Source organism: Ochlerotatus camptorhynchus, unplaced genomic scaffold (genome assembly GCF_037179485.1).
Source record: "Ochlerotatus camptorhynchus isolate MF236.1 unplaced genomic scaffold, CSIRO-AGI_Acam_v1.1 ptg000592l, whole genome shotgun sequence".
NCBI lineage: Eukaryota > Metazoa > Arthropoda > Insecta > Diptera > Culicidae > Ochlerotatus > Ochlerotatus camptorhynchus.
In genome coordinates, this window is record NW_027041072.1 from 462,136 (window position 1) to 480,742 (window position 18,607).

The 18,607-nt window shown below is 40.4% G+C and overlaps 1 protein-coding gene across 3 annotated transcripts in view; it reads right to left on the minus strand.

The window, feature by feature from the left end:
• The window catches only part of Pak (serine/threonine-protein kinase PAK 3-like protein), a 161,997-nt gene that overhangs the window by 61,634 nt on the left and 81,756 nt on the right, over positions 1-18,607 (minus strand). The window lies entirely within an intron of this gene.

Consider the following 18,607-nt stretch of genomic DNA (forward strand, 5'->3'; position numbering starts at 1 on the left):
AAGATCGCTAATTCAAATTAAGAAAATTGTGCATCCTAGAATATTTTTTTGATATTTTGAACAATAATGCAAGTTCAGTCCAAGACAAATTTAAATGCTTCTGAGACATAGAAAACATTTGATGATTTTGGACATAGAATTTTCTGTTTTTGTTTCATAGACCATTTTGCGACATTTCAGGCTTGGAAAACTTTTAAGATCACGAAGTAAAAAAGCAGGATATTGGGACCAGAGATTTTTCCAAACTTCATAAAACTTGTGATAATTCTTACAATTTCGACGAGGAAAAAATATAAATTTTATAATCTGGACTAGTTTTGAAAATAACGGATTTTATCTTCTAGAACCACGAGAAAAGTAGCCAAAATGCGTTTCATAAAAAGTAGTAATTTGTTGATCCAGTTTTGTGAAATCGTTGGTAGAAAGTCACGCCAAAACTGCTTGACAAAATGGTCGATTTAATAGTTAACGTTCCCGTATATTTGTCAGTCTTTACACGCTTAATGAATCTTTCACCCATTTGTTACCAAATCAAGCTGAGATCTTATGTGATTTTTTAAATGCAAAATCTTTACTCTCAACATTGGTCGTAAAAAGTGACTTTAGTGACTAAATTTTAAGACTTTAGTGACTTTTTGGAGCAAAAAATTACTTTTTAGTGAGTGTCCTGAAAATAGTGACCTAGCCATTTTAAATTAACCTGATTCCTAATGATCTGCTGATCGGATCGCCTACAGCAATCTCTGAACCTTTCGATGGTAGCAGTTCTCCATAATTCCAGCGTCTGAAGACCAGCCAGGCGATGGACCTCAGAGTGTCGAGTGCGTGGAGGACAGTTGAGGATCATCCTCAGGATCTTGGACCCTTTGTAACTTTAGGTGATGGCAATCCGCTGTACTCTCCCAGATTGGGTCCCCGTATTCTATCACGGGAAGGATTATTTGCTAATAGACAGCAAGCTTATTTTTCAGATGATGAGCGGATACAGGGATCTCATCAGGATGCTGCATTTGGTTTTCGTTTTGCCAACGTGTTCCCTGATAAGCAGCTTGCTGTCGAGTGTATGGCCAAGGTAGACTACCTCTTTGAACCATTCCACCACTGTGCCGTTCAAGTTGATCTTATTATTCTCAGACGGAACAAGTCTGGGAGATTTGAAACGAGGAAAGATGATGACCTGGGTAGTGGCAAATTCATACGGATCTTTCAGCTGTTGAAATAATCAGACAGGACATCGAGTCCTCTCTGAAGTTTGGCGGTCAAAGCTCCGATGACCCTGCCCTTATAGGTGTGTCATCTGCGAACAGGGACAACGATCCACCATCAGGGAGAGCCGGCATATCGGAGGTGAACAGGTTGAACAAGATGGGTCCAAGGATGCTTCCTTGTGAAACACCCGCACCGAAGTTGAAGGCATCCGATGTGATGCCATTCAGAGAGACTCGGAATGTCCTGTCCGAGAGATAGTTTTTTATGATCTTCACAAGGAAGATTGGAAGACCGTATCACTGCAATTTGTAGACCGAACGCTTTTTCAACGTCCAACAATGCCATGGCAGATGTTTTAGATACAGACATGTTCCGTCTGAGAATGTTTGTCTCTCGAGTTAGGTGGTGAACAGTCGAGCGACCATTACGGAAACCAAACTGCTCCTCGAGCAACAAGTTGTTTTCATCGGCAAATACCAGGAGTCGGTGGTATACTGCCCTTTCGAATAGCTTAGATAACCCCGAGAGAAGGCTGATGGGTCGGTAACTTGAAGGAGAGGACGGGTCTTTCCCAGGCTTCCGGATGGGTATGACTTTAGCTGACTTCCAGCACGAGGGGAAGTAGCCAAGTCTAAGCCAGTTGGTTGAAGAATCTAGAACGCAAGTGTTTGAGTGCCAGATTCAGAATTTGGTCGAAATTTGGGGCTTTTATGTTTTTAGATGATTTGATATAGACCATCAGCCGTAATCTCGGATTCCACAGGAAAATTGTTGGAAATTCGATGGAGGTTGGCTACATTTTCAGCAACCGCAGTATCGTAAGGACTAGCCATGTTCAGTCCGAGATTATGAGAGCTGACGAAGTGTTGACCTATATCATCAGAGGTTATCAGATAGGCGACTGAATCAATGGGATCATTCAACGGTACAAGTGGTGGAATGGGCCTTGGCTTATTGTTAAGGATTTTTTTTTTAGTTTCCAGAAGGGCTTGGCACAATCTGGGAGTGAACGCAACCTGCCACTAAAGTCCTCATTTCTGAGGTCCACCATCTTGGCTTGAATAGTTTTGTAGGCGATTACAATAGGTCTTCAAGGTGGTCAGTCCAGTGCGTTGGTACTGCCTACGGATGGCGTTACGGAGTCTTATAATGTCTATTGAACTTAGGCACCGGTCAACGTTTTCGGGAGTGTCCGGATGTTCCTCGTAGTCGAAAGCAGTGTCAACGCAGCGTTGGAACTGGTCCCAGCTAACGCGATGGTAGTTGCGCCGGGATGTTTGTGACCTGTTAGCAGAGAAGCCTACTTCGGCCACCACCGGTGGTCCGAACTCAGCTCCGGGGAGGCCACAGGTTGCGAGATGTTGTTGCTGATGAAGATGTCGATGGTTACATGAACTCCCGACCGACTCAGCCGGGTAGGAGTGTCCGAGGTCAAGATGGTGTAATTCCCCTCTTGCAGGTCCTCGTTCAGGATGGTGCCGTTTCGATTGCGCCGACTGTTGCCCCAAGCTTGGTGTATGGCATTTAGGTCGCCAGCGATGATGAAGTTCCCGCACCTTCGGGTGAGTTTTATGATGTCTTGCCGAAGGGCCACTGACGACCCGTCTGTGTTGTTGTTTAGCTTGGGGCAGTAGGCGGCGATGATGGTGATTGGGCCAAGTGATGTGCTCACCTCAACCCCGATGGCTTCGATTGTTTTCAGCTGGAAGCTTGGTAGCAGCCGGCAACTGATGTTCGTCTGGCAGCGATGGCTACACCGACCAGAGCAGGTGTGGTCAGTCTTACGAGCCGAAAGTCGGAAAGGACGTTCAGCTCGGGATTCAAGTGCGTCTCCGTCTCGGTGATGATAGCGATGTCTATACTACGCTCGTTGAGGAAATTAACGAACTCGATGACCTTGCTCTTGAATGAGCAAGCATTTCAGTTGGCGATCTTGATGGCTTCACGGTTCATGATTGTCGATGAAACGTGATGCAGCAAGAATCTGCTCGGTTCTAGTCCTGCAGGAGCGCTTGATGATGATTGCTTCTGCCATGATGGTAATGAGTTCCTCTGTTGTGAGCAAATCTTCGTTATCATTTGATAGTGTGGCATCATCGCGACGCCAGAATAGTCCCGGGGGAGGGTAAGCCGTTGCCGCATACGATTGTCGACACGGATTAGCCGAAGGGTTTGGCACCTCAGCAGTTGGCGGAACCAATGCAGCAGCAGCAGCAGCCAAACGGTTGTTGAGTGGAAGCGGTGGAAGAACCGGAATCGGACGCTATTGGGTAATGGTGGGTTTGTCTAATATGACAAACACTCGTTGCGAGCGAGTGTTTGTCATATTAGATGCTAATTAAGCTTCTTTTATCGATCTGTGTGCTAAAAATACCTGTGAATGTCTTTACATGGCCGTGGGGATACAAAGAGAAAGTCGACGAAGAGAATCTGTCAATGTTACTTAGGACCCAATGCAATGTTCAGCTTGAATTAACTCGAGAAAGAGAAAGAGATAGAGAGAGAGAGAGAGAGAGAGAGAGAGAGAGAGAGAGAGAGAGAGAGAGAGAGAGAGAGAGAGAGAGAGAGAGAGAGAGAGAGAGAGAGAGAGAGAGAGAGAGAGAGAGAGAGAGAGAGAGAGAGAGAGAGAGAGAGAGAGAGAGAGAGAGAGAGCGGATGAAATTGGACTGCTTGACGGTTAAGCAGAGAATCTCATGTCATTTTCGTTTTTGCAGTGTAGCCACACCGGTACTACACTGCCGTACACAGAAATAATTTAGGGTGTAGATATAGGATGCACCTTTGTTTACAAATAAATTATGTTGAGCTGTCAAAGACTCGCGCTTATTCCTGCTTACACTACACCAGTGCTACACCGCAAAAACGAAAACGACATCATATTGAGCTGAACGAAATATGGTACAACATTATATACTATGAAGCAGGCCATGTACATAGACCGAAAAATTGGACATAACACATCCTAGCGTTTTGATCCACCTTTAAACTGAAAAGCCATTATCCGAAAAAAATAGTGTTTTTAAGTTTTGTGACGAGCTGATAGGAGACATGTCTAGTTTTCATCTAGAAAGATCTAAATTGTGTGTACATTTTGAAACTAAAATTAAGGGGCGCACATATGAAAAATCAGTGAGTAACATGTTCCGAATTTACTAGGACAACACTGAGTGCAGTCTCAATTAGCCCCAGCTGCAATGGTTGAAATTTATTAGATTCTCTCATCGCTCAGTTTGCTCGGTTTCAGTGTCAAAATCATCCAGGTTACAGCCGTCCATCCGAAAGATGCCGTTTCCTTGTGATCGCTGATATGATTATAATTAGTTAAACTACGCAGCAAAAACTGGCTGATTGACAGCTAAATGATGAATAGCGCTTTTTTGATAAATCTTGGTGTGGGCTCGGTATTCGGCTTTCCGATATTCACCAGCAAACCTCCACCATTATGGAAGCCAGCTCGAAGAAGAAACAAAAACCATCCCTAGACATAATATCGTCCGCCCAGCAGCTGCTGAACCCAATAATTGAACACACAAGCACAGTGGGCCAGAAATGCAATTTAGACGACAAACCCAATATCTCTTAAAACGAAACATTTCCGAGGGTTGGTAGCCTAAAACTATCGATTGGCGTAAACAGATAGTTCGCAACTCCTCCTCAAAGATAGCGCCACGATCTAGCTTTTTACTCTGATATTGTAGAAACCTGATGTCTGCAAAAAAGTTGTTTAACTTTAAAAAAAATGATCAATGCGTCTCAAGACACCAAAGTTCCATAGCCTGCCGTTTCTAAGTTATTGGGAAAATAACATCACAATTGATTAAAACATGATTCGATGGTGAATAATACCATAAAGGTAACTCTAAGACTAGTAGGTCCCGAAGAAACGTGCTCAACTTTTTGGCTCAGCTCTGGTACTGTCTTCGGTCCCAAGCAAATCAATGCACCCCTCGAAACATAGGAAAATCCATTTTCCTATTCAATCTATCAAACTTTAATTTTATCTATCAAACTTTCATAGCAAATCAAAACAAACATTGTGCAGTACTAGAATGTCGACAAGAATGGAGCACGTTAACCGATTTGCTTGGGACCAATAGGCTAGTCAAGTAGTGAGGCAATTTAAAATCGATAGTTTCGTATTGATAATACCCCGTTCACATTACAGCGTATATCACGTGATATACGCTGTCTTGCAATGAGCACTCATACATCTAGTTTTAACTGGAAATCCTATGTATGAGTGCTCAATGCAAGACAGTGATATAGGCTGTATTGTGAACGGGGTATAAAATGCTCTAAAATCTGAACTTTTGATAAGGTATGGCTAATACCACAAACTTTGGAGAAAATGTTGAAAGACTTCATACTATATGCTTGATTATAATTATTCTGCTTACTGCATTACATTTGGCACCAATTTAAAAGTTGAAGTCCAGGCTACCGCCATAGATTGGTTTCAGGTCGAGTACTTGGGAACACCGTTACTTTTTAGAGGAACCTGAATAATAATTGTAATTTTTACAATAACATAATGAATTCGATAGCAAAATTTAAAAAAAAAAAATCAAAACATGACTTTGTTAAAACAAAGAATATTTATTATTCACTGGTTAAGAACTACGTAGACCGTTTTTTAGGATTCTTACCCCTCCCTCCCCCTGCGTAGACAATTGTCCATACACAATTTTTAAAATTTGTGTCAACCGTGGATAATTCCCAACCCCCCCCTAACCTGCCTACGTAGTTAATGAACAGCCCCTTACTACAAAACTGGATAAGTCTTTAGTGGGAAAGACACTGATGAAGACTGGACATTGTAGTCGAAATACGTATCTGTCATGGATACCAAAATTAATTAAGCGAAATTAAATGGAAGATAACCTTTTTTTTGCTGATTTATTTAAGCATTCCGCTAACAACTCAATTTCATTATATCATGGTAAATAAAAAAAATTGATTAGAAAATTATTGGATTAGTTTGAGCCTACCTAAAAAATAGTAAAAATGCACTTTTTCAAGCACCGTATACATTATATCACCAATCTAAAAAAAATATAAGCAAAATTAAATTTAAAGTGACCCCAGAATTGATTTAAAAAACCTATCCAAGGTTGATTTTGTCGCGAAATTTTAATTTCTGGCCCATAGAACCGATTGAAAATAATGAATCATCGTTGCACTCATACACACACAAACAGCAGGCCTTGCTGAGTGACCATGACGGTCGATGATGCTCGAGGCTTGACCTGTGCGGTTTCATGAGCTTCGGTAGTTCGTTTTATCTAACTCAGTCAAGCAGAAGGCCAATTGTAATTCACCAGGGGACTCCATTATTGCCGCAAGTATTTTGACAGCAGCTTGCAACCGCGGGGTACCCTTTACGTCCGTCGATGGCGTTGCGACCGGCAGGAAGATTGACAAGCAACTGTTGCGCGCTTCTCAGGGGTCGATTGCAGCAACCTTGGCCCATATGCCATGCTCTGGTTGAGATTTGAACAGCCATAACCGATGGCGATTGGCGAGCAGCAGCTGCTGCCTAAACCGACACAACCCGAGGTGGAGTTATAAATCTCGAGTGCGAGAATTACGGCAACATTAGTTTGCCGTCCAGTCACGCGTTGCCCCCGGACCGTTTGCTCTCCATCCTCACTGCCATCATCCGTCGTGTTGGTTTGTTGATTTTATTGCAGCAGGTCGGGAGATGAGTGTTTGGCATTTCAACACCCTCTGATGGAATCGGATTGAAGATTTTGCTGTCTTCAGGGTGATTTTTGGATGTTGAAATAATTGATTAACCTCTACGCAGCAACATTATTCCGAAAAAAAAAATGCTTCCATTCAGTCAGTTTGCATCGATTTTGATTACAAATTAATTCAAATTTAATAACCGATGTAGGGGGGGGGGGGGGGGGTTAGAAATGAGTATGCATTCACAAATTTCAAGAAGCAATATTGATTATTGTTGTTTGAATGTGCTTATGTAATGTAAACATTTATTCCAAACACATATCGATTCGGATGGGTCAAATTTAATCAGTTGGCGACACTCATTCGGTCGTTTTTATCGACCTCGTCATAATTTAGTTCTGATTTTCCACTGACCAATCCAATTCCATTCAATTCCCATCTGAGTCATTCCTGGTGGCGAAGGTGAACATTAAATTTTGAGTTATGTTAACCTTCGAACCCTTCCCGAAAAGGTTACACGACTTCCTCTGCCTTGCCGCTCACGTACCAGGTCAAGACAGGTTACATTTTTTAGCCTCCCTTCTTGTTGACTTTTATGATACCGTTTTTGAGCATTTTTTCCCTCCTTCTGTCGACACCGAACGTGGTTCTTTTGGTTCAGTTCCAAACAGTCTTGGTTCTCAGATAGCTTCACTTTTTTTGTTGTCTTTATAGTACGAGCAGCATGCCTGCTTATCCAGCCAGCATCCAGCATTAGAGCTAGGTAGCCTACCGTTGGAACCACTGAACTTTGAGTCCGTCCGTTCGACAGCTTTCCATGAATAGATGACGGTCGGCCTTATTCTTGAATGCCAACAACACCGTCGCTGGCACCTTCAAGCAAACCCAAGGGTGGCCATTTCGTATGGAAAAGTTTAATTTTATGTTATTCACAAGTACGGAGGGGGGCTCTATAACCGTTCGTTATCCGGGCTCCTTCTTACTTTGTTGGGTGCTGACGACATAACACGGCCGCTGGGTCCGATTCAAGTTTCAATTCAATTTTCGAGTGCGATTTATTATCATGAGCTTCCAAGGGTGGGGGTGGGAGCGGACGAGGTAGGTGAGCCCGACCAAGTTTATGAGTTTGACTTGGTTCTGAAGTTTGAGACACGCAGTTTCTCTAGGAATTTGTTGCTTTTGGCTCTAATTGAAATGGAATGCAGTTTAGATAGTTGCGCTCGCAAGGCTCACTGCAGTTAACAGTTATCGCAATTTGTGACTAGTCAGAACATAATTAGAGCGGTGGTCTGATCAAGGCTTGGTAATAGATTTCCAGTTCGGATGAATTTCTTGTCGATGACAGTATTTAGTTGCTTAATTTTTGTTTTTGTTTCTTCTTTACAGGTTTTCAACCTAAAGGCATTCTTTAACAAGTTTAAACACTATTCTATGGGAATCTTCTTCTTTGACTTACGTCCCCACTGGGATTTTACGCCGGTTCTCAACTTTGTGTTCTTTGACATGTTAACTGAGTCTTCATCATTTTTGCATTAGTATTATTGTATGGGCAAGTAAAATCATACTCTATGCCCAGGGAAGTGAAGAAAAGTATCAACCCAAAAAATTCGTTCGTTTTATCGACGAATCCATTAGTTTTTCTGCAATGAAATAGACTCGCATTTTTATGAAATTATGTTTGTTATAAATGCCACACTCTCTACTTACTTTATTTCGTATTGAGAACGAATGATTCATAAAATAAATACGAACTTTTCATGTCTATATAAAAACGTACGAAACATTCGTGTACCTAAAAAAGAATATACGTGCATTTTCGGGAATAATACAAAGGGCAACGAAAATTTCTGTTACAAATAAATTGTCTTTTTGTGTTGAAGTTTTCCTTATTAGAGAGTTGTATAGATTTTTCTCCTTTAGCTTACTTAAATCTTTGGTTTTTATTAGTTAGGTAGGTTCCGATTCAACACATTGTAGTTTCATTTTTATACCTATGATCTTGACTTTTTTACCTAGGGGATGAGTACTTAAGGGGGTTTGATTTTGATAAGTTCTTTAGTGGGAATGACACTGATGAAGACTGCACATTGTAGTCGAAATACGTATCTGTCATGGATACCAAAATTAATTAAGTGAAATTAAATGGAAGATAAACCCTTTTGCTGTTTTATTTTTTATTGTCTTTTTGGTTATTGTTGCATGGTTTTATTATAGTCTACAAGTCTAATCTAAGCCCAGATCTTTTTTTCTTTTAAATCCTGATAAACCCGAAATTGCTACTTGGGATGTACGAAGGTATTTCGTACGATCGTTCTTTTATTTTAACGTAGACTACGTCTTACGGGAAGGTACAGGGGATAAATCGTATCTAAAATTGCAACCGTCATGAAAAGGTGTTAGGCTTTGAACGCTTATAACTTTGTCATTGAGAGATGAAAATAAAATCCAAATATACCAACCGATAGAAAATAACTCTGTGAATCTTTAATAAATAGAATAAATACTTTTCAATTTTCGATAGAAAAGCTTTTGAAAAATTTACAAATAAAAAGCGATAATTCTATTACTGTTCTCCTCAACCCAGTCGTCATAATCGAGTACCACTTGGTTTCGAATCGTTCTGCTTGGACCTGTTAAGTTTTAAATCAGCGCTGCTATCGCATCTTCGCTCATTTTCGTTTAAGACGGCACGTTGAGTGGAAGCATTACACACTTAGAAATGATTACCGACTTCGGTAATAAAGGGTGATACGGTCAAAATTTGGTCAATATCAACTTGACGTATTTCTTTCAATTTTGCATTTAAAAAACCTGAACACCCCTCATTTTGAAGGTGTGTGTGTGTAGAATGTTGCTCCTATTTTGATTTTGGAATTCACTCTTCAGTTGTCAAAATGCCGTCCAAGCAAGAAGAGCAGCGTATCAAAATTTTGCTCGCGCATCGCGAAAATCCGAGCTACTCGCACGCAAAATCGCTAAAAGTTGCCAAATCAACCGTTACAAATGTAATTAAAGTGTTTGGGGAACGTTTGTCGACAGTCAGGAAGTCTGGATCGGGGGGAAATCGAAAACCGGAAGCCGCTGAGACGACAAAGAGAGTTGCCGGTAGTTTCAAGCGAAACCCTAACCTCTCTCTCCGAGATGCCGCAAATAAGCTGGGTGTATCGTCTACAACCGTGCATCGAGCCAAAAAACGAGCCGGACTATCGACTTACAAGAAGGTAGTGACTCCAAATCGCGATGATAAACAAAATACGACGGCCAAAGCGCGATCCCGGAGGCTGTACACGACGATGCTGACGAAGTTTGACTGCGTGGTAATGGACGACGAAACCTACGTCAAAGCCGACTACAAGCAGCTTCCGGGACAGGAGTTTTATACGGCAAAAGGAAGGGGAAAGGTAGCAGATGTTTTCAAGCACATGAAACTGTCAAAGTTCGCAAAGAAATATCTGGTTTGGCAAGCCATCTGTACCTGTGGCTTGAAAAGCAGCATTTTCATAGCTTCCGGGACTGTCAACCAAGAAATTTACGTGAAAGAGTGTTTGAATAAACGTCTGCTGCCTTTCCTGAAGAAACACGGTTGTTCCGTACTGTTTTGGCCGGATTTGGCATCTTGCCATTACGGTAAAAAGGCCATGGAGTGGTACGCCGCCAACAACGTGCAGGTGGTTCCCAAGGAAAAGAACCCTTCCAACACGCCAGAGCTCCGCCCAATTGAGAAATACTGGGCTATTGTCAAGCGGAACCTAAAGAAGACCAAAAAAACTGCTAAGGGCGAGCAGCAGTTCAAGGCAAACTGGCTTTCTGCGGCGAAGAAGGTGGACAAGGTGGCTGTACAAAATCTGATGGCAGGGGTCAAGCGTAAGGCCCGGCAATTCGGATTTGGAAAAGCGGAAGCCTAACTGAATATTTTTCCTGAATTTTATACTAATTGAACTTGAAAAAGAAATTTAATTTGATTTTTTAAATAAACGATTTCACCGATTTACACGCGTTTTCCCTTGACCAAATTTTGACCGTATCACCCTTTATTTACCGAAATTTCAACAGCTGAACTGTTCGGTAAAAATCATTATCAATTCATTAGTTTTGAGGCTTAAAAAAAAAGAAAAACTTCACCAACGGTAAGACTCGATTATTTAAGCAAGGCTGACAGTTTTGAAATTTTAATCTAGTGAAACAACTTTTGAAATGAGCGTCAAAGTTTTACCGAACGGAAATAATTTTTAAGTGTGTAGCAGTATCATTCATAAGAGGTAGAATTCTCTCTCTCTCTCTCTCTCTCTCTCTCTCTCTCTCTCTCTCTCTCTCTCTCTCTCTCTCTCTCTCTCTCTCTCTCTCTCTCTCTCTCTCTCTCTCTCTCTCTCTCTCTCTCTCTCTCTCTCTCTCTCTCTCTCTCTCTCTCTCTCTCTCTCTCTCTCTCTCTCTCTCTCTCTCTCTCTCTCTCTCTCTCTCTCTCTCTCTCTCCCTCCCTCCCTCCCTCTCTCTCTCTCTCTCTTCCGTCGTACAGGAAAACTTCCTCGCAGCGAACGGGCGTGATAAGTTATAGCACCATGGTTGGGGTGGTAGGAGGCTCACATCTACAACGAGCTGTGTTTGCATTAAGCTCAATTCGCATCTACTCGATATCATCAGATATGCCAGTGAAACGGAAAATCGGGAAAAAACCGGGAATTCGAAGTCACTGGGAAAACCTGTTAGTCGGGAACAAAAAAACTTTAGGCCTGTGAAAATTTTTAAGATTCTTGGACCAGACGAGATTTTTTTTGTTGCGAAGGAATTTTGAGAAGATTTTACATTTTAGAATGAATGACAGGGTTAACACCAGGGTTGCTTCCACTCACTCGCTATAAAAAAATGATTTTACGAATTTTGAAATCATTAGATGTTATAATAATATTTTGTGCTTGTTAGATACAAGAAGAGGTTGAAAGGCAAGTGTTTAACACACATCAAAATTCAAAATATCCGCGCCATAGAGCCACACTCTGTATTTTCACTGAAGGTACACTTGAGAGCGCTCTCGAGAGTAGCTTCAGTGAAAACACAGAGTGTGGCTCTACGGTGCGGATAGCACTAAACTATCTATTTTACGACATAACAACATAAGCATTGCATTTTAAAACGTAATGAAAAAGTCCCAAAAGATCGATCCGTCACTGATCCCAGGGTTCGTGAAAAATACCAAGGGGATCGAAGTTTGTGGGTACAATTGCAAAAGAATTCTGGGGATAATTTAAAGGGACATCCCAAGGCCATCACGAAATGAATTTCTAGAGTTCTAGAGAATTTCTACACCGAAATTGCAAGCAGTGATGGAAAAGTTCATCAAAGTTCCCTATGACTCGCGAACTTTTCCCTTGGTGAACTTCGTGAAATATCGCGAACTTTTCCAACACTGATTGCAAGATATAAAAAAATCAAGACAATTCTGAGGTAAATTTCAAACAGAATTCAAGTGAATTTTTAAAAAGAATTATAGAGGAAGCTTCGACGAAAATCTAAGGATGCATGCCTTTTGCATTGACCTGTAGAGAATTTCGAGACTGTTATAAATACACTACCAGAGAGAAACTCAAACTTATTTTAGAAAAGTTCTGAAATAATCTCTATGAAGAGAAATTATTCCAAAGGAAAATGCAAGGTAGTTACGGTAAATGTCTATCTAGGTAAGGGCGAATATCTCGTGATAAAATTTATTTCGATTGATATCCCTCCAATCAATTCTCGGTACAACTTTTAGCTACGGATTGAGTAAACATTTTTTCACTAAATATTGCTTTTTGATTGTTTCGTGCGTCCAGCAGGTCTTGTGCATCTGAACAACTCGGCCAAAGGCAGCAAGTCACTGTAAGTGTCAGCCACCTCAGTCAGGAGCACTTTCGAGACTCCCTGACTCCAATGGCCTCAGGGTCGGCACGCTTACCGATTGCAATTACGCGGGCAGGGAATGATCGCACGTGACACACAGAAAAAACTCCACAAGCACTTCACTACTCAAGAATAGACATTTATTTCACTTTCCTGAACTTTTATTCTCCCTCTTTACTACCTTATTCTCCCACTTTCTTACAATCTATCTGACCTGGTTTCTTCGTCGGGGCCCCTCGCAACACCTCCACTATGTGTCTTCGATTGTCGACCGCTTGTCCTCGGTCGACGTCCGCTTCCTCTCCACTTTCTCGTCGTGTATCTCGTTCGCGCGCTTGCTGTACGAGGTGGCGATGACGAGCACCAGGTTACACTTCCTGGGCCTATGAGTTGGTGACGAACTCGGCCGGCAGGCAATGACGGTGTAACCTTCCGGTACGTCTACCGGAACTTCACTGCGTACAGGTGATCTGTACTAAATACAGCGGGGTCCTAATGGTCAAATACATTTGGCATTAGGACCATTTTAACCAAAATGGTAATTATTGCGGTTTACCTGCTGTCCTTGACTCTCTCCTCAAACTTTTTCACTGCTTCCACTCTTACTTAGCTGGCATGCTTTCTTGATGAACCGTTTTCGCTGGTGGTCTTACGATCAGTGCTTATTAATTTCAAAAAATGCGTGAGTCATTGGGTCACGCTCCAGGCTGTCGGCCAGTGACCCGGGCCATTCGTCGTTCATCGCCAGTTTGTCGTGCCCGTTATCCTCCATTCAAAATGGCCATCTCTATCGCCACCCCCCATGGCCTCCCAACAGGCAGTTGTTTGTCCATCTGGTGGCGGGTTTTTGCAATTTTCGGTGGGGTGGATTGTTGCGTTCTACAGTAAGCTGTCCTACCTCTGCCTACTAGGGAGTTTGACAACGGAGAAAACTGCACAACACTCACGAACATTACCTGCCATTTTTTTACACTTTTACGGAACTAAACAAAAAACCACGATAATCTAAAAAATACTCGAAACAAAGACACTAGCACTTACATCACTTTGTACACAAGTGCTGCCTGGTGAAAAAAAAAATTCAACTAAGCTGGCCACCATACAATAGGTCTTATAAAGCTGATCAACTTTGCCTAAACAGCAACCATTTATCTAGATGAGATTTCAAGTTAAAACAAGTAATTATGTGAGAATTTAGGCCTGAACTGTTCGCTATACAATAGGTCTTGTTAACAGCAACCTTCTATCTGGTTGAGATGTCGCCTTAAGCAAGCCATTGGTATCAAATGGCACAAGTGGTTGGTGATTTTTTCGGATGAGATACGATAGGTCTTGTCATTCAGAACAACTTTACTCAAGGCAGCAATCTTCTATCTAGTCGTACTGTCAATTTGAAGCAAGCAGCAAATTATCAAATTGTACACTAGCTTGACGTCGTGAGTGGATTCTGAACTGAGCAGTCCATCATAAGATTGCTCTTTTTAATCAGAACAACATTGTCCAAAATCGCTAACTTCTATGTAGTCGAGGTCGCGGTTAAAGCAATAAAAAAAATACTAGAAGTAAAAAGTGTACACCATCCAATAAACCTCTTTTACTTGAACAACTTTTTCAGAGACATAAACCTTCTATCTAGTCAAGATGTCAAGTTAAGCAAATAATTTGATGGCATATTAGCAACCGGTGGAAACTATCGATTTTAAATTGGTTCATTTCTTTGACTAGCCTATTGGTCCCAAGTACATCCATAAGCGTATCCCATTCTAGTCGAAATTCTAGTACTACACTAAGTTTTTTTTTTATTCGCTATGAAAGTTTGACAGATAAAATGAGTGTGTATTTTCCTATGTTTCGAGGGGTGCATCGATTAGCACCTGAGCCAAAAAGTTGAGCACGTTTCTGCGGGACCTGCTGGTCTTAGAGTTACCTCTATGTTAGCAGTGCCTCCTGGAAGACGAATCCAGAACTCAACTGTTCACCTTCCAATAGGCCTCACTAATCTCATCTGAACAGCTTTGATGAAGACCGCAACCCAGTGATGCCATGGTAAATTTGGAACTGGTTACTTATTTAGAATTACCCTTTGCAACCTTGTAGGAAATAAATATAAATAAAGTTTATTTTCTATAACTGATTACCTTGAAGGGTCACCAGTCAGAATGTAGAAATTTCACTGAGTAGTAAAATTTTCTCCAAAAATCTGCTTGAATATGCACGGCAAATTAATCTGACTGATATTTGAGTACCGTTCACTCAAATTCGCAAAAACCTAGGTCATTCATAGAATGAGTAAATGTTTCCTCAATTATGAGTAAATGCCACTCATATATGGGTACATGTCACTCAAATATGAGTGACATTTATTCATATTTGAGTAAACATTTTCTCATTCTACGAGTGACCTAGGTTTTTTGCAAAGTTTAGTGAACGGTACTCAAATATAGGGATCAGATTAATTTGTCGTGTGAGGAAAAAAAAATTACCCAGTCCACACGGCCGACAAAACAACTCAGTACTTGAGTGGAATTCAACTCAAAATTGCATTGCATTGCACCCATTAAACAAATTTAAAGTGAGCGCTAATTTTAACTAAACGGGGTTCTACGGTATTCAAGTAGTTTTTTCTGAAAAATCCAGGAGAAAATATTCATTCACTGAGCAACCCCATTCAAATTTGACTAAATTTTGAGTTACTCTCATTGGCCGTGTACTAGTACACTCTCTCCCCGAAGAGCGCGAGTAATACGTTCCGCGTAAATCGAATTCGGGTAAATGGAGTACACGTAGCATATGGGCTTTGACCTAATAGGGACCAACATGGAATATCTCGCGATCCTGGACTTATAGAAGGTTACTGTCTTGGGCAAAGTTGTTCAGTGGATAAAGACCTAAAGGTTGGTGGAGAGAAGTTTGGAATTTTCTCACTACGCGGTGCTAGTGTGCATGAATTAATGATGCCCTTGTTTTTGTGATATCTTGAAATCCTTGTCATCTAGGAAGTTGCTTTCATTGGTGAAGTTGTTCAGTGGATCAAAACCTTATCGTTGGTGGACAGAAGTTTGGAATTTTCTCACTACGAGGTGCTAGTGTGCTTGAATTTGTGATTTCCTTGTTTATGTCATATCCTGAAATAATTTCCATCTAGGAAGTTGCTTTCATTGGTGAAGTTGTTCAGTGGATCAAAACCTTATCGTTGGTGGGCAGAAGTTTGGAATTTTCTCACTACGAGGTGCTAGTGTGCTTGAATTTGTGATTTATTTTTTATGTGATATCTTGAAATCCTGGCCATCTAGGAAGTTGCTGTCTTCGGCAAAGTTGTTCATAGGATCAAGACTTAATGGTTGGTGGACAGAAGTTTGGAATTTTCCCATTACGTGGTGCTAGTGTGCTTGAATTTTGATACCCTTGTTTATACCATATCTTGATATTCTTTCGATCTAGGAAGTTGTTGTCTTCGACGAAGTTGTTCTGTGAACCAAGACTTAAAGGTTGGTGGACAGCAGTTCGGAAATTTGTAGTGTGCTTAAATTAGTGATGTTACATGTTACACGTTTCTTGCAACTTCCTAGACACTAGCGCCGCCTAGTGAGAAAATGCCCAACTTTTGTCCATAAACCTTTAGGTCTTGATCTACTGAACAACTTTGCCCAAGACAGTAACCTTCTATATGTCCAGGATCGCGAGGTATTCCATGTTGGTCCCTATTAGGTCAAATCCCATATTCTACGTGTACTCCATTTACGCGGTTGCCTCGCGTAAACGGAATCATTCAAGACCAACGTAAATGGAATTCGTGTAGACCGAGTTCACGTTCTTCGGGGCGAGAGTGTATACTCACACACGGCTACTGAGAATAAATCAGAGAGAGAATCACTTCTACTCTGTTGTATGAGAATTTTCTAAAAACTGCAGGTACTCAGCGATGGGATCCTGCAGTTCTTAGAAATATAGAGTAGAAGTTAGTTCAAGTGACTCTCTCTTTCTGGGTTATTCTCAGTGCCCGTGTAGGCATAAAATACGTACAATTTTCCTCATACCTATTCTAGCAGATTTTTGAGGAAAAACGAGGAAAATTTTTACTCACTGCAAATGCATCTGATCCATATTTATGTCACGTTCACTCATATTCGCAAAAGCGTAGGTCACTCATAGAATAAGTAAATTTTTACTCAAGTATGAGTAAATGTCACTAATATTTGAGTAAAAAATTTATAAATATTTGAGTAAAACTTTACTCATCTATCAGTGATCTACGTTTTTGCGAATTTGAGTTAACGGAACTATTATTTTGCCGTGTAACCCTACTTTCTACTATTTTGAGAGAAATCTTACCAAATTTTGAGCTCGTCTCATCGGCCGTGTACAACGTCTAACAATGAGACAACCACCACATCCACAGACGAACTGAACCGTACAGGTGAGCTCTTTTATAACCTCACAATCAGCGCATCTCTTTATGTTCTCTTGACAGCCATAGCAAGCAAGCACGTGATTGGTTGAATGCGGCCAAAAAGTTTGATCAATTTTCAATAGTTTACTATTCATAAATTTTTATAATCTTTATACCAAACAAATCTTACATCAATCAAAAATTTAAATCCATCAATAAATGGCCAAAATATAAGCTTTTAAGACCTGATAATTTTTTGTCACACAATCTTTTGAAATAATGGCTTTCTGAGAAAAATGAAAAAAAAATGTTTTAAATTATTTTAAGCAAATATTTTTTTAAAATCTTAAAAATCAAAATATCTCAAAATATCCTTGCACGATTTTTAAATGTTTTTTTTTTCGGAAGAGTGAAAAATATTTTTGTTTTTAATGTTTAATACCATGTACACATGAAAACTGACATAACTAGTCGAATAAGTTGTTAGTACAAAAAGCGTGTATATTCTTCACAGAAATAGATTTAAAATGTCTCAAGCATTGTTTTCTAAGTAAACATTTCATGAATAAAAGTTATAACAGAAAGTTAAAAAACTGCAAAGTTTCATTCAAATCGGAGAAGGTCGAGTTTGTGCGATTTGTCATTTGGCAACCTAAATATAGTATTAGCGAGCTTAACATAAGTGGTAAAATACCTCAAAAATGTTCTACGAATAACGAACTAATGATACCCGGATACCCGAGCAAGAACCGATAACTTACCGATAACATATGAATATCTTAATGTGGTTCGATATCTTATTTTGGTATGCTTGTGGTATAAAACCTTGTTTTGATATTATTCAGCAATCGACATATTTTGTAAAATATCAAACAAATACCATAATAACAGAACATGATCTTTCAGTTATTATAAAATAACACCTAACAGAGTAATTGGATTGGTATTATAAGAGCTTGTAAATAACAAATTATTGTATTCTGGTAATACTCGGTGGTACACTCGCAAATAAATAGTTTTCTCGCAGAACAATACATAAGGTCCGAAGTAACATTGCTCGATTCTCTTCATCAACTTTCTCTTCCGTTAATTACTCGGCTACTTAAACGCTTCCTATCGTGTTTATCGTATTAAATGCTAGATAATGCTTCTTTCAGCGAGCTGTTTTTTTGAAAATAGCCGGGAATGTTTTTAGACGGCCAAAAAGAAAATCAACAAGCGAATCGATCAATGTTACTCAGGACTTTATTTTGTATTTTTCGAAATGGTAAAATAAAAAACTGGAAACCCCTGCAGTATCTCTTTGGTAGAGAAGGAATTCTTCCAATAGACTGACTAACAGAGTGCCCAAACTATCGCACGCAATAATTCTCCCTCGTATCCGGGGCCAAGTCCATTAATTTCACGCAGTCAGACAAGATCGTAAACACTTCATCTTCTTCACGC